Raw genomic sequence first — 13,365 nt, forward strand, 5'->3', positions numbered from 1 at the left:
TATCAGGGTTAAATGATAGAATATGTGTAGTAAAATGCGTAGCATGGACCAGGCTCTCAATAGTGGGAAGTAAGTGTTATTATTAAGAAAAGGTGACGGTAGAGGCAGAATGTAGAAGAAAGGAATGGGGAGGGAAAAAGCAGTTAGGGGACAGGAATGAGAGTCGTAAGAAAGACCTTAGGTGACGTCAAAGTCCCCATTACCATCTTTGGTTCTCAACTTTGAATTCGTGGCACCGATAACCAATATGCCCTCTCTCCCATGCCCCAGCTGCGCCCAGGGCAGTTTTTTTTCTGTTTCCTTTTATGGTGTTTCTGAAACCATCCCCTGTCCTCACACCTATGAGCATTTTCTCCCTGTGCACAGCATTTAGCCTTTTCTGTCTGATCCTGTTAGATCCTGGAACACTGGGCAGGTGCCATGCACACCCTGTTTGATTTCATTTCCTAATTCTCCAAGTTATTTCAGCCACAGCTTCCTGTTGTAAAAGGTGAGTGACAAATAGCTTTAGAGAATCATTTCATCAACTCCATATAATGTATATTGTCTTCAAAGAGTATAAATACCACATTTGAGCTGTGTGATGTGACATATACCCAGTGCATTTATCTGATGAACTGAGTGCTCCCAGACCCTCCCTGGGAGTCATCCTGCTGTGCTTTAAGCACTCAAACCCTTTCATAAATCTCTTATGGCGCTTAGCTCATTGTACTGTTATTATCTGTTTATAGGTCTGTCTTCCCAGTGAACTCTGAGCTTCCGACCTGCTCTAGTTCATTTTTGCACACTCGAAACTTCAGCACCTTACTGAAGCCTGGTGCATTGTTGATGATCAATACATGTTTGAATGCATGACTCCTTAAAAGAGCTCTAGGAGATCCATTTGAAAGAGATTTCATTCTGGTCCTGAATTTACTTGCAGGAAAGCTTATATGAAAATCCAATAACGTACATGTATTTCCCATTAGACTTTATCAGCCTTTCAGAGCCCCTCTTTGCAACAAAGGGAAGCAATCAGTTTAAACACAGCCGGTAGATTTCCGGGGTCTTCGGGGAGAGCAGCCAGCCTTTGTCTGTAACGGATCTTCCTCTGTCTAGTGCCAAGGAAAGTGAAGCTTGCAATAACTAGTATTTCGCCCCTCGAACCAATTTGAACTAAAAGGCCCAGAAACGCAACCGGCAGCCAGTGTTTCCGGGAGACCAGAATGCAACAGGATGGCGTGGACATCCTAGGAAGGAAGCAGAGACAGCTTCGGGAGAAATTCCACCCAGGGGCTGTCATGAGCCGGACTTGATTTCCTGCAAACCAGACACCAGGCAGTGGCTCAAATCAAAGCAGCCCGAGTCATACTGTACGTTTCCATTCCAGAAAGTAAAACGTAAATAATAATGATGAGGACCCCTACATTTACAATTCATTAGGCTCAGGATATCCAGGGGAGAGGCTGAACTCCAAGCCTGATAGCTGACAGCAGGACCGCACTGCTGCAGCCCAGCTCCCGGGGAGAAGTGATTTACCTTAAGGAACTTTACAAGGCACTTTGCAGATTCTCCTTCCTGGGATGAAGGGAAAGTGGAATGCGTCTCACTGTTGAATCTTCTGAAAAATCCAGAGGGAAAGGCTGAACGTTGGGGCGGCCCCTGGGCTGCTCCCTGGGAAGCTGCAGCCACGTCTCAGCAAAAACACCCGCTTAGCAACCCGTTCCTAAGGAAGGTCACTAGGTGGCTTTTTTTTTCTTTTAAAGTGACAGGTTACTCTACAGAGGAACACACACGCACGGGGTGAGCAGAGGTGCACAGCTTACAGGAGAAGCACAAAGGGAATCAGCATGGGGGGGCTGGGCAGAAATGAGGTCAAGCTTTCGGAGCTGTCCCTTCCCTCACAGCACCTGGTTGCTGGGCATTTCTGGTCAACGACGGGCAACGCTCAGAGGTGGGTGGCTTAGAGTCAGCGAAGGTCGTCATTACAGGGCAAGGATGTCTAGCTCATCGGCTGCACAGGCTCCCTGGAGGTTGCTCTGGAGCGCTTTCTGGTTAAACGTGGAAAATTGAATGTACAAGAGGAATCTCTGCTTATTCTCTGAATCTCGCTGAACTTACTGAACGAGGATATCACTGCTATGGCCCAAAAAGCAAAGGAAATGGGAAAAGAGGCAAAGCAGATGGCAGAGTAACGGAATGAACAGACCAAAAAAGCCACCCTCCAAGTATACTAGCATGTGTGCGTGTGTGTGTGCATCTGTGTGGATCTGTGTGTGCCTGTGTGTGTGTGTTTGTGTCTGTGTGTGTATCTGTATATCTGTGTGTCTGTATATCTGTTTGTGTGTCTGTCTGTGTGTCTGTCTATGTGTGTGGGTGTCTCGTGTGTGTGTGTCTGTATATGTGTATGTGAATCTGTGTCTGTGTGTGTATCTAAGTTGGTGTATGTATGTGTCTCTGTATCTGTGTGTGTCTGTGTGTATGTATCTGTGTGTGTGTCTGTGTGTGTGTCTTTGCATTTCTGTCTGTATGTGTATGTGTGTGTGTGTCTTTGCATTTCTGTCTGTATGTGTATGTGTGTGTGTGTCTGTGTCTGTGTGTGTGTCTTTGCATTTCTGTCTGTATGTGTACATGTGTGTGCGCCTCTGTGTGTACCTGTGTGTGTGGGGGGTGAGGTGGGCTGGCCAGGTAGGCATGAAAACGAGGAAATGAGCTGATCCGCTCTGCAGAACTTCAGAGAGGGCTCCGGATTTGGCTCAGCAGTGTGATGGGCTGAATTGTGTCTCCCAGAAAGATATGTTCAAGTCCTAACCCCTAGTGCTTCAGAATGTGACCTTATTTGGAGATAAGGTCTTTAAAGAGGTAGCCAATTTAAGGTGAGGTCATTAGGGTGGGCCCTGAGCCAATAGGATCGTGTCCTTTTAAAGAGCGGGGATTTGGGCACAGACAGCCATGCACAGAGGGAAGACCTGTGAAGGCACAGGGAGAACATCGTCTATAAGCTGAGGAATGTGAGGCCACCAGAAGCTGGGAGTGAGGCCTGGAACTGACTGTCCCTCACAGCCCTCAGAGGAAACCAACCCTCCAAAGCCTTGATTTCTTACCCTAGTCTCCTCAATGGCAAGACAATAAAGTTCTGTTGTTTTGAGCCACCCAGCCTGTGGGACTTTGTATGACAGCCCCAGGAACTGAATAGTTAGGTACCAAGGAAAGTGGGGAGGCTCTGGGGCTGAGAATGCAAGAAAATGTGAAAATCTATATATAGAGGGGCTAGGTCCTCAGGACCCTCCCCGACCCCTGGAAGCCTGAAGAATAATACCCTTCTTTCCCAACCCCCTCTTCTCCTGCCACCTTGAGAAAACTGGGGGTTTCTTCTCCAAGGAAGTTGTACCAGAGACACTGGTCTTAAGTTCAGGTACAGCAGAAGGTGTGTGTGTCTCAGGGCTGAAAACTGGGTCTGAAATGGAGAGGTGGGAGGACGCACCTTTCTCACAGAGCTGAGACACCCGCACATATACCTGGATCCTGTGTCCCACCTTCACTGGAACCAAATTGGAAAATGTGGAATATTGTTTTCTGGAAAAACTGAGTGGTCACAAAGAACAGGTCCCAGATATGGGTATTTCTGGCTCTTCCTATGAAAGAAGTAGCATATCGCCTTTACAGAAAGGCAATACAGAGAAAATGAGAGGATCACAGAAATTCAACACTTGTAGTTATATAGAAAGAGAGAATCAAGAAAATGAAAAGGTAGAATGTATCAAAGAAGTAATACAAAGAAGACTTTCAGAATTGAAAGAAGTCTTTTGATTGAAAGGGGCTATTACCTAGTGCTGGTGCAGGGAGACCATGAGAAAACTTGTCTGTCTCTGTTCACCAACTCTGCATGTGGCAGGAAGAATACCTCCTGAGAATTCATAACCATTGGCTTGCACCATGCTGCTGAATTCCCTTATTCATGCTACCTACATCATTTAGGAACTCCCTAAGTGACACATTTTAATTAGTGGTCTCAGGCTACTGTATCCCTGTGGGGTGCTGGGTAAGAGCAGATACAAAACGTTTCTGGAGGGACACACCTTCAAGTAGTCCATTCAGAATTGCTACAGATAAATGTTGCTGAAGATGAATTCACAATACAAAATTAGACACACAGGAGGAAATAGTCAAGAGTCTGCAATTAGAGGGTGTAGTTAGATACCCAAGAACTTCTGTTAATGCAGTGATCATATGGAGAATCAGAAAAAACAATGAGTGTAAAAGAACTTAAAAAGAGGCTTTGAAAACATGGAAGAAGAGTGAGGTACTGTCAAAAAGGTCAGGCAAACGTTAAAAAGAATCAGCTAGAGCTTTTAGAAATGAATAATAAAGTCATGAATTCTTAAAAAAATTTTTATTGGAGTATAGTTGATTTACAATGTTGTGTTAGTTTCAGGTGTACAGCAAAGTGAATCAGATATATGTGTGTGTGTGTATATATATATATATATCCATGATTTTTTTTATTTTAAAGCAAAGGGTGGATGAGAGAGCTGGAAAGAGAATGAGTGATGTAAAAGATAGATTTAAAAAATTCAAATGTGGCACAGAGAGATGGAAAATAGGAAAGTGTGGATGAAAGACATGGAGGAGAAATTGACAAGGTCCACCATGTCTGCCATGTCCAGTGGAGTACAGGAGCAGAGAAGAGAGAGACATTGGATGCTGGATCTTAGAGTTGAGGGATCTTAGTCAACTTCCTTAACTTCTCAAGGTTTCAGTGTCCTCATTTGTAAAATGAGTTCATAATAGTACTTACTCCAGACGGTCATGACGAGGCTTATTAAGTTAATATTTGTCAAGTCCTGGCACTCAGTAAATGCTGTAAAGTTTAATGGAAAAAAAAAATGTGGATGTTGTCTTAGCTCTGGCTGCTTTAACAAAATACCATAGACTGGGTGGCTTAAACCATAGAGATTTATTTTCTCACAGGTCTGGAAGACGGAAGTCCAAGATCAAGTTGCCAGTTGATTCAGTTTTTGGTAAGGGCTCTCTTCCTGGCTTGTAGATGGCTGCCTTCTTGCTGTGTCCTCACATGGCCTTTCCTTGGTGTCTGTGGATTAGAGAGAGAGAATTCCCTCTTCTTTTTCATATAGAGCCACCAATCCTATCAAATTAGGGCCCCACCCTTAAGACTTCATTTAGCCTTAATTACCTCCTAAAATCCCTATCTCCAAACACAATCACATTGAGGGTTAGCTGTCAACATATGAGTTTTGGGGGAACGTAGTAGATGTTTATTGTGAGAGATCATCTACTTCAAGTAGTCAACTCTTATAAGAGGTAGGATTTGTTTGCTATGCTTGTGCTAACTAACCTTCTGATTATGACCTCCCTTATCTTTTTTTTTTTTTTTTTTAGAGGGCACTTGTTAAATTCTTTTATTAAGTAGACCCAAATGTGACTAAACAAAATAGTTAGGATCAGAGTTGGGGTGAAGTTAAATGGATTCTGTGGCAATTTTCTCCCCTGTCTTGAGATTTTTTTTTTAATTTAATTTTTTTATTTTTTATTTTTAACACCTTTATTGGAGTATAATTGCTTTACAATGGTGTGTTAGTTTCTGCTGTATAACAAAGTGAATCAGCTATACATATACATATATCCCCATATCTCCTCCCTCTTGCTTCTCCCTCCCACCCTCCCTTTCCCACCCATATAGGTGGACACAAAGCACCGAGCTGATCTCCCTGTGCTATGCAGCTGCTTCCCACTAGCTATCTATTTTACATTTGGTAGTGTATATATGTCCATACCACTCTCTCACTTCATCCCAGCTTACACTTCCCCTTCGCCCTGTCCTCAAGTCCATTCCCTATGCCTGCGTCTTTATTCCTGTCCTGCCTATAGGTTCTTCAGAAGCATATTTTTCCCCTTAGATTCCATATATATGTGTTAGCATACGGTATTCATTTTTCTCTTTCTTACTTACTTCACTCTGTATGACAGTCTCTAGGTCCATCCACCTCATTACAAATAACTCAATTTCGTTTCTTTTTATGGCTGAGTATGTATGTGCCACATCTTCTTTATCCATTCATCTGTCAATGGACATTTAGGTTGATTCCATGTCCTGGCTATTGTAAACAAAGCTGTAATGAACACTGTGGTACATGACTCTTTTTGTTTTTTGAATTTTTGATTTTTTTTAATTTACTTTTTTTTACAGCAGGTTCTAATTAGTTATCCATTTTATACATATTAGTGTATATATGTCAATCCCAATCTCCCAATTCATCACACCACCACCCCCCCCCCACTACTTTTCCCCCTTGGTGTCCGTAAGTTTGTTCTCTACATCTGTGTCTCAATTTCTATACTGCAAACTGGTTCATCTGTACCATTTCTCTAGGTTCCACATATATGCATTAATATATGATATTTGTTTTTCTCTTTCTGACTTACTTCACTCTGTATGACAGTCTCTAGGTCCATCCACCTCACTACAAATAATTCAATTTCATTTCTTTTTATGGCTGAGTGATATTCCATTGTATATATGTGCCACATCTTTATCCATTCATCTGTCGATGGACATTTAGGTTGATTCCATGACCTGGCTATTGTAAATAGTGCTTCAATGAACACTGGGGTGCATGTGTCTTTTTGAATTATGGTTTTCTCTGGGGGTATATGCCCAGTAGTGGGGTTGCTGGGTTGCATGGTAATTCTATTTTTAGTTTTTTAAGGAACCTCCATACTGTTCTCCATAGTGGCTGTATCAATTTATATTCCCAACAAAAGTGCAAGAGGGTTCCCTTTTCTCCATGAAGAATCCTTGCATTCCTGGGATAAACCTCACTTGATCATGCTGTACGATCCTCTTAATGTGCTGTTGGATTCTCTTTGCTAGTATTTTGTTGAGGATTTTTGCATCTATGTGCATCAGTGATATGGGCCTGTAGTTTTTTTCTTTGTGACGCCTTTGTCTGGTTTTGGTATCAGGGTGATGGTGGCCTCGTAGAATGAGTTTGGGAGTGTTCCTCCCTTTGCTATACTTTGGAAGAGTTTGAGAAGGATAGATGTTAGTTCTTCTCTAAATGTTTGATAGAAATCACCTGTGAAGTCATCTGGTCCTCGGCTTTTGTTTGTTGGAAGATTTTAAATCACAGTTTCAATGTCAGTGCTTGTGATTGATCTGTTTATATTTTCTATTTCTTCCTGGTTCAGTCTTGGAAGTTTGTGCTATTCTAAAAATTTGTCCATTTCTTCCAGGTTGTCAATTTTATTGGCATATAGTTGCTTGTAGTAATCTCTCATGATCCTTTGTATTTCTGCGGTGTCAATTGCTATTTCTCCTTTTTCATTTCTAATTCTATTGATTTGAGTCTTCTCCCTTTTTTTCTTGAGTCTGGCTAATGGTTTATCAATTTTGTTTATCTTCTCAAAGATCCAGCTTTTAGTTTTACTGATCTTTGCTATCTTTTCCTTGATTTCTTTTTCATTTACTTCTGATCTGATCTTTATGATTTCTTTCCTTCTGCTAAATTTGGGGTTTTTTTGTTTTTCTTTTTGTAATTGCTTTAATGTAAGGTTAGGTTGTTTATTAGAGATGTTTCTTGTTCTTGAGGTAGGATTTTATTGCTATAAACTTCCCTCTTAAAACCACTTTTGCTGCATCCCATAGGTTTTGGGTCATCATGTTTTCATTGTCATTTGTTTCTAGGTATTTTTTGATTTCTTCTTTGATTTCTTCAGTGATATCTTGGTTATTTCATAGTGTATTGTTTAGCCTCATGTGTTTGTATTTTTTACAGATTTTTTTCCTGTAATTGATAGCTAGTCTCATAGTGTTGTGGTCAGAAAAGATTCTTGATATGATTTCAATTTTCTTAAATTTACCAAAGCTTGATTTGTGACCCAGGATATGATCTATCCTGGAGAATGTTCCATGAGCACTTGATAAGAAAGTGTAATATGCTGATTTTGGATGGAATGTCCTATAAATATCAATTAAGTCCACCTTGTTTAATGTATCATTTAAAGCTTGTGCTTCCTTATTTATTTTCATTTTGGATGATCTGTCCATTGGTGAAAGTGGGGTGTTAAAGTCCCCTACTATGATTGTGTTACTGTTGATTTCCCCTTTTATGGCTGTTAGCATTTTCCTTATGTATTGAGGTGTTCCTATGTTGGGTGCATAAATATTTACAATTGTCATACCTTCTTCTTGGATTGATCCCTTGATCATTATGTAGTGTCCTTCCTTGTCTCTTGTAACATTCTTTATTTTAAAGTCTATTTTATCTGACATGAGTATTGCTACTCCAGCTTTCTTTTGATTTCCATTTGCATGGAATATCTTTTTCCCTCCCCTCATTTTCAGTTTGTATGTGTCCCTAGGTCTGAAATGGGTCTCTTGTAGACAGCATATGTACGGGTCTTGTTTCTGTAGCCATTCAGCCAGTCTATGTCTTTTGGGTGGAGCATATAATCCATTTACATTTAAGGTAGTTATCGATATGTATGTTCCTGTTACCATTTTCTTAATTGTTTTGGGTTTGTCACTGTAGGTCTTTTCCTTCTCTTGTGTTTCCTGCCTAGAGAAGTTCCTTTAGCATTTGTTGTAAAGCTGGTTTGATGGTGCTGAATTCTCTTAGCTTTTGTTTGTCTTTAAAGTTTCTAATTTCTCTGCCAAATCCGAATGAGATCCTTTCTGGGTAGAGTAATCTTGGTTGTAGATTTTTCCCTTTTGTCACTTTAAATATGTTCTGCCACTCCCTTCTGGCTTGTAGAGTTTCTGCTGAAAGATCAGCTGTTAACCTTATGGGGATTCTCTTGTATATTATTTATTGTTTTTCCCTTGCTGCTTTTAATATTTTTTCTTTGTATTTAATTTTTGATAGTTTGATTAATATGTGTCTTGGCGTGTTTCACCTTGGATTTATCCTGTTTGGGACTCTCTGCAGTTCCTGGACTTGATTGACTCTTTCCTTACCCATATTAGGGAAGTTTTCAACTATAATCTCTTCAAAAATTTTCTCACTCCCTTTCTTTTTATCTTCTTCTTCTGGGACCCCTATTATTCGAATGTTGGTTTGTTTAAAATTGTCCCAGTGGTCTCTGAGACTGTTCTCAATTCTTTTCATTCTTTTCTCTTTAGTCTGCTGTGCAGTAGTTATTCCCACTATTTTATCTTCCAGGTCACTTATCCGTTCTTCTGCTTCAATTATTCTACTATTGATTCCTTCTAGAGAATTTTTAATTTCATTTATTGTGTTGTTCATCATTGTTTGTTAGCTCCTTAGTTCTTCTAGGTCCTTGTTAAACATTTCTTGTATTTTCTCCATTCTATTTCCAAGATTTTGGATCATCTTTACTATCATTACTCTGAATTCTTTTTCAGGTAGACGGCTATTTTCTCTTCATTGGTTTGGGCTGGTGGGTTTTTACCTTGCTCCTTCATCTGCTATGTATTTCTCTGTCTTCTCAGTTTGCTTAACTTACTGTGTTTAGGATCTGCCTTTTGCAAGCTGCAGGTTCGTAGTTCCCATTGTTTTTGGTGTGTGCTCCCAGTGGGTAAGGTTGGTTCAGTGGGTTGTGTAGGCTTCCTATTGGAGGGGACTGGTGCCTGTGTTCTGGTGGATGAGGCTGGATCTTGTCTTTCTGGTGGGTAGGAACGCTTCTGGTGGTGCATTTTGGGGTGTCTGTAACCTTATTATGATTTTAGGCAGCTTCTCTGTTAATGGGTGGGGTTGTGTTCCTGTCTTCCTAGTTGTTTGGCATGGGGTGTCCAGCACTGTAGCTTGCTGGTTGTTGAGTGAAGCTGGGTCTTAGCATTGAGATGGAGATCACTGTGAGATCTTTTGCCATTTGATATTACATTGGGCTGGGAGGCCTCTGGTGGACCAATGTCCTGATCTTGGCTCTCCCCCCTCAGAGGTTCAGGGCTGACACCCGGCCAGAGCACCAAGACACTGTGCACCATTTGGCTCAGAAGAAAAGGGAGAAAAAAGAAAGAAAGAACAAAAGAAAGAAAAAAATAAAATAAAGTCCTTAAAATAAAAATTGAAAAATATTATTAAAAATAAAATAATTAAAAATGTAATAAAAAAAAGAAAGAAAGAAGAGAACAACCAAACCAAAAAACAAATCCACCAATGTAACAAGTGCTAAAAACTATACAAGAAAACAGAAAAATGGACAGACAGAACCCTAGGACAAATGGTAAAAACAAACCTGTATAGACAATATCACACAAAGAAACATACACATGCACACTCACAAAAAGAGAAAAAGGAAAAAATATATATTAAGAAAAAAGGAAGAGAGCAACGAAATCAGTAAACAAATCTACCAAAGATAATAAGCTCTAAATAGTAAACTAAAATAAACATAAAACCAAAAACAATTTAGATGCAGAAAGCAAACCCCAAGTGTACAGTCGCTCCCAAAATCCACCGCCTAAATTTTTTGATGATTTGTTATATATTCAGGTATTCCAGAGATGCAGGGTACGTCAAGTTGACTGTGGAGATTTAATCCACTGCTTCTGAGGCTGTTGGGAGAAATTTCCCTTTCTCTTCTTTGTTCGCACAGCTTCTGGGGTTCAGCTTTGCATTTGGCCCCAAATTTAAATTTTGGCCTCTGCTTGTAGGTTGCCTGAGGGTTTCTGTTCCCTGCCCAGACTGAAGGGGGTTAAAGGAGTGGCTGATTTGGAAGCTCTGTGTCACTCAGGCTGGTGGGAGGGAGGAGTATGGAATGCAGGGTGAGCCTACGGCAGCAGAGTCTGGTATGACATTGCAACAGCCTGTGGTGTGCCATGTGTTCTCCTGGGGAAGTTGTCCCTGGATCACGTGACCCTGGCTGTGGCAGGCTACACAGGCTCCCAGGAGGGGAGGTGTGGATAGTGACCTGTGCTTGCCCACAGGCTTCTTGGTGGCTGCAGGAGCAGCCTTAGCATCTCATGCAGGTCTCTGATGTCCTTGCTGATAGCCAAGGCTCGTGCCTGTCTCTGGAGCTCGTTTAGGCAGTGCTTTGAATCCCCTCTCCTGCACACCCCTAAAGAATGTTCTTTTGCCTCTTAGGCAGTTCCACACATTTTCCCAGCTCCCTCCCGGCTAGCTGTGGTACACTAGCCCGCTTCAGGCTGTGTTCACGCAGCCAACCCCAGTCCTCTCCCTGGGATCTGACCTCTGAAGCCCGAGTCTCAGCTCCCAGCCCCCACCCGACCCAGTGGGTGAGCAGACAAGCCTCTCAGGCTGGTGAGTGCTGGTCGGCACTGATCTTCTGTGCGGGAATCTCTCCACTCTGCCCTCTGCACCCCTGTTGCTGTGCTCTTCTCCGTGGCTATGAAGCTTCCCCCCATCACCCCCCCCCGTCTCTACCAGTGAAGGGGCTTCCTAGTGTGTGGAAACTTTTCCTCCTTCACAGCTCCCTCCCCGAGGTGCAGGTCCCTATTCTTTTGTCTCTGTTTTTTCTTTTTTCTTTTGCCCTATCCAGGTACGTGGGGAGTTTCTTGCCTTTTGGGAAGTCTGAGGTCTTGTGCCAGCATTTAGCAGGTGTTCTGTAGGAGTTGTTCCACATGTAGATGTATTTTTAATGTATTTGTGGGGAGGAAGGTGATCTCCACGTTTTACTCCTCGCCATCTTGAAGGTCCCCTCTCCCTTATCTTTTAATATTTAACTAAACTAAAGCAGTTCATAAGAATTATACATCTCCTCATTATGTTCTAAAATTATTGAAAGGCCTCATTCAAATATGGCATTTCTTGCAAAAATTCTTATGCAAGCAAAGTAAATGAATCTAGCAGACTTGTTTTAAATTAAAATGCAAAAATCTCATTCTTTTAGGTTAAGTGTTCCTATGTGGCTGAAGAGTTTTTAATCATGAATGAGTGTTGTATCACAGCTTTTTTTTTTTCCTGCATCTTTTGAGGTAATGAAATAAGACTTTTCTTTTTTCATCTCTTAATGTTGTGGATCACAGTGACAATGTCAAACTTTTCTTGCATTCCTGGGGTACACTAAACTTGGTAAAGATGTTTTAGAAATTAATTGTTGGATTTAGTTACTAATATTTAGATTATTTTTGCCTTAATGTTCATTACTGAGTTTGGCTTATTGTTTTTCCTTTCCTGTATTGTTCTTGAGAATAAAGGATATTCTAATATCTAAAAAGAAGACTAATCTTTTTCTTTCTCTCTCTCCCTGTTGTCCTCTGTCTCTCTGTTTCTGTTTCTCTCTCTCTACCTCTTTAACAACACACACACACACACACACACACACACACACACGCACTATCTGTTTTATGAACTTGTCCATAAAACTTTGGGTATGGTGAGATGTTTTTATTATACACACACACACACACACACACACACACATATAAATGACATTAAGTTTTCCATTTTAACCACTTTTAAGTGTACAATACAGTGACATCAGTTACATTCACAATGTTGTGCAACTATCATCCCTATCTATTTCAAAAACTTCTTCATTACCCCAAATAGAAACTCTTTGCTCTTTAAACAGTAAATCTCCATTTCTCCCTTCCCCTAGCCCCTGGTAGCCTCTTATCTACTTTCTGTCTCTATGCATTTGCCTATTCTAAATATTTCATCTAAGTGGAATCATATAATACTTGTCCTTTTGTGTTTGGCTGTTCATTTAGCATAACATTTTCATGGTTCATCCATGTTGTAGCATGTATCAGTACATCATTCCTTTTTAAGGATGAATAATAATCCATTGTATGCATATACTACATTTTTCTTATCCATTCATCTGCAGATGGACACTTGGTTGTTTCCAACTTTTGGCTGGTATGAATAATGTTGCAATGAAAGTCACATACAAGTATCTGTTTGAGTCCCCATTTTCAATTCTTTTGGGCATATCTATCTATCTATCTATCTATCTATCTATCTATCTATCTATCTACACACCTAGGAGTGGATTGTTGGGTCACATAGTAATCCTATGTTTAACTTTTTGAGGAGATGCCAAACTGTTTTCCAAAGAAGCTGAACCATTTTACATTCCCATTAGTCATGGACAAGGGTTCTAATTTTTGGATATCCTCACCACCACTTGTTATTTTCCATTTTTTGATGATAGCCATCTTAGCAGGTGTAAAGTGGTATCTAAATGTGGTTTTACAGTAAGTCCCGTATATACGAACAATTTCCCTTCTGAGAGTACGTTCGTAAGTCCAATTTCTTCAAAAGTCCGACAAAGTTAGCCTAGGGACCCAACTAACACAATTGGCTGTATAGTACTGTACTGTAATAGGTTTATAATACTTTTCACACATAATACATAAAAAACAAACACAAAAAATAAAGAAAACATTTTAAATCTTACAGTACAGTACTTTGAAAAGTACAGTAGTACAGTCCAACA

The 13,365-nt window shown here is 40.7% G+C and overlaps 1 protein-coding gene across 3 annotated transcripts in view; it reads right to left on the reverse strand.

Moving 5' to 3' along the window:
- CC2D2A (coiled-coil and C2 domain containing 2A) overlaps positions 1–13,365 on the reverse strand; it is a 183,485-nt gene that overhangs the window by 134,789 nt on the left and 35,331 nt on the right. For all 3 annotated transcript variants that reach the window (XM_082389471.1, XM_082389468.1, XM_082389467.1), the window contains exon 4: positions 1,519–5,071. The gene's annotated coding sequence lies outside the window, so the exon portion shown is untranslated. The remainder of the gene's footprint in view (positions 1–1,518; positions 5,072–13,365) is intronic.

This window comes from Balaenoptera borealis (assembly GCF_965194805.1).
Source record: "Balaenoptera borealis genome assembly, chromosome: 4".
In the NCBI taxonomy this organism is placed as follows: Eukaryota; Metazoa; Chordata; class Mammalia; order Artiodactyla; family Balaenopteridae; genus Balaenoptera; species Balaenoptera borealis.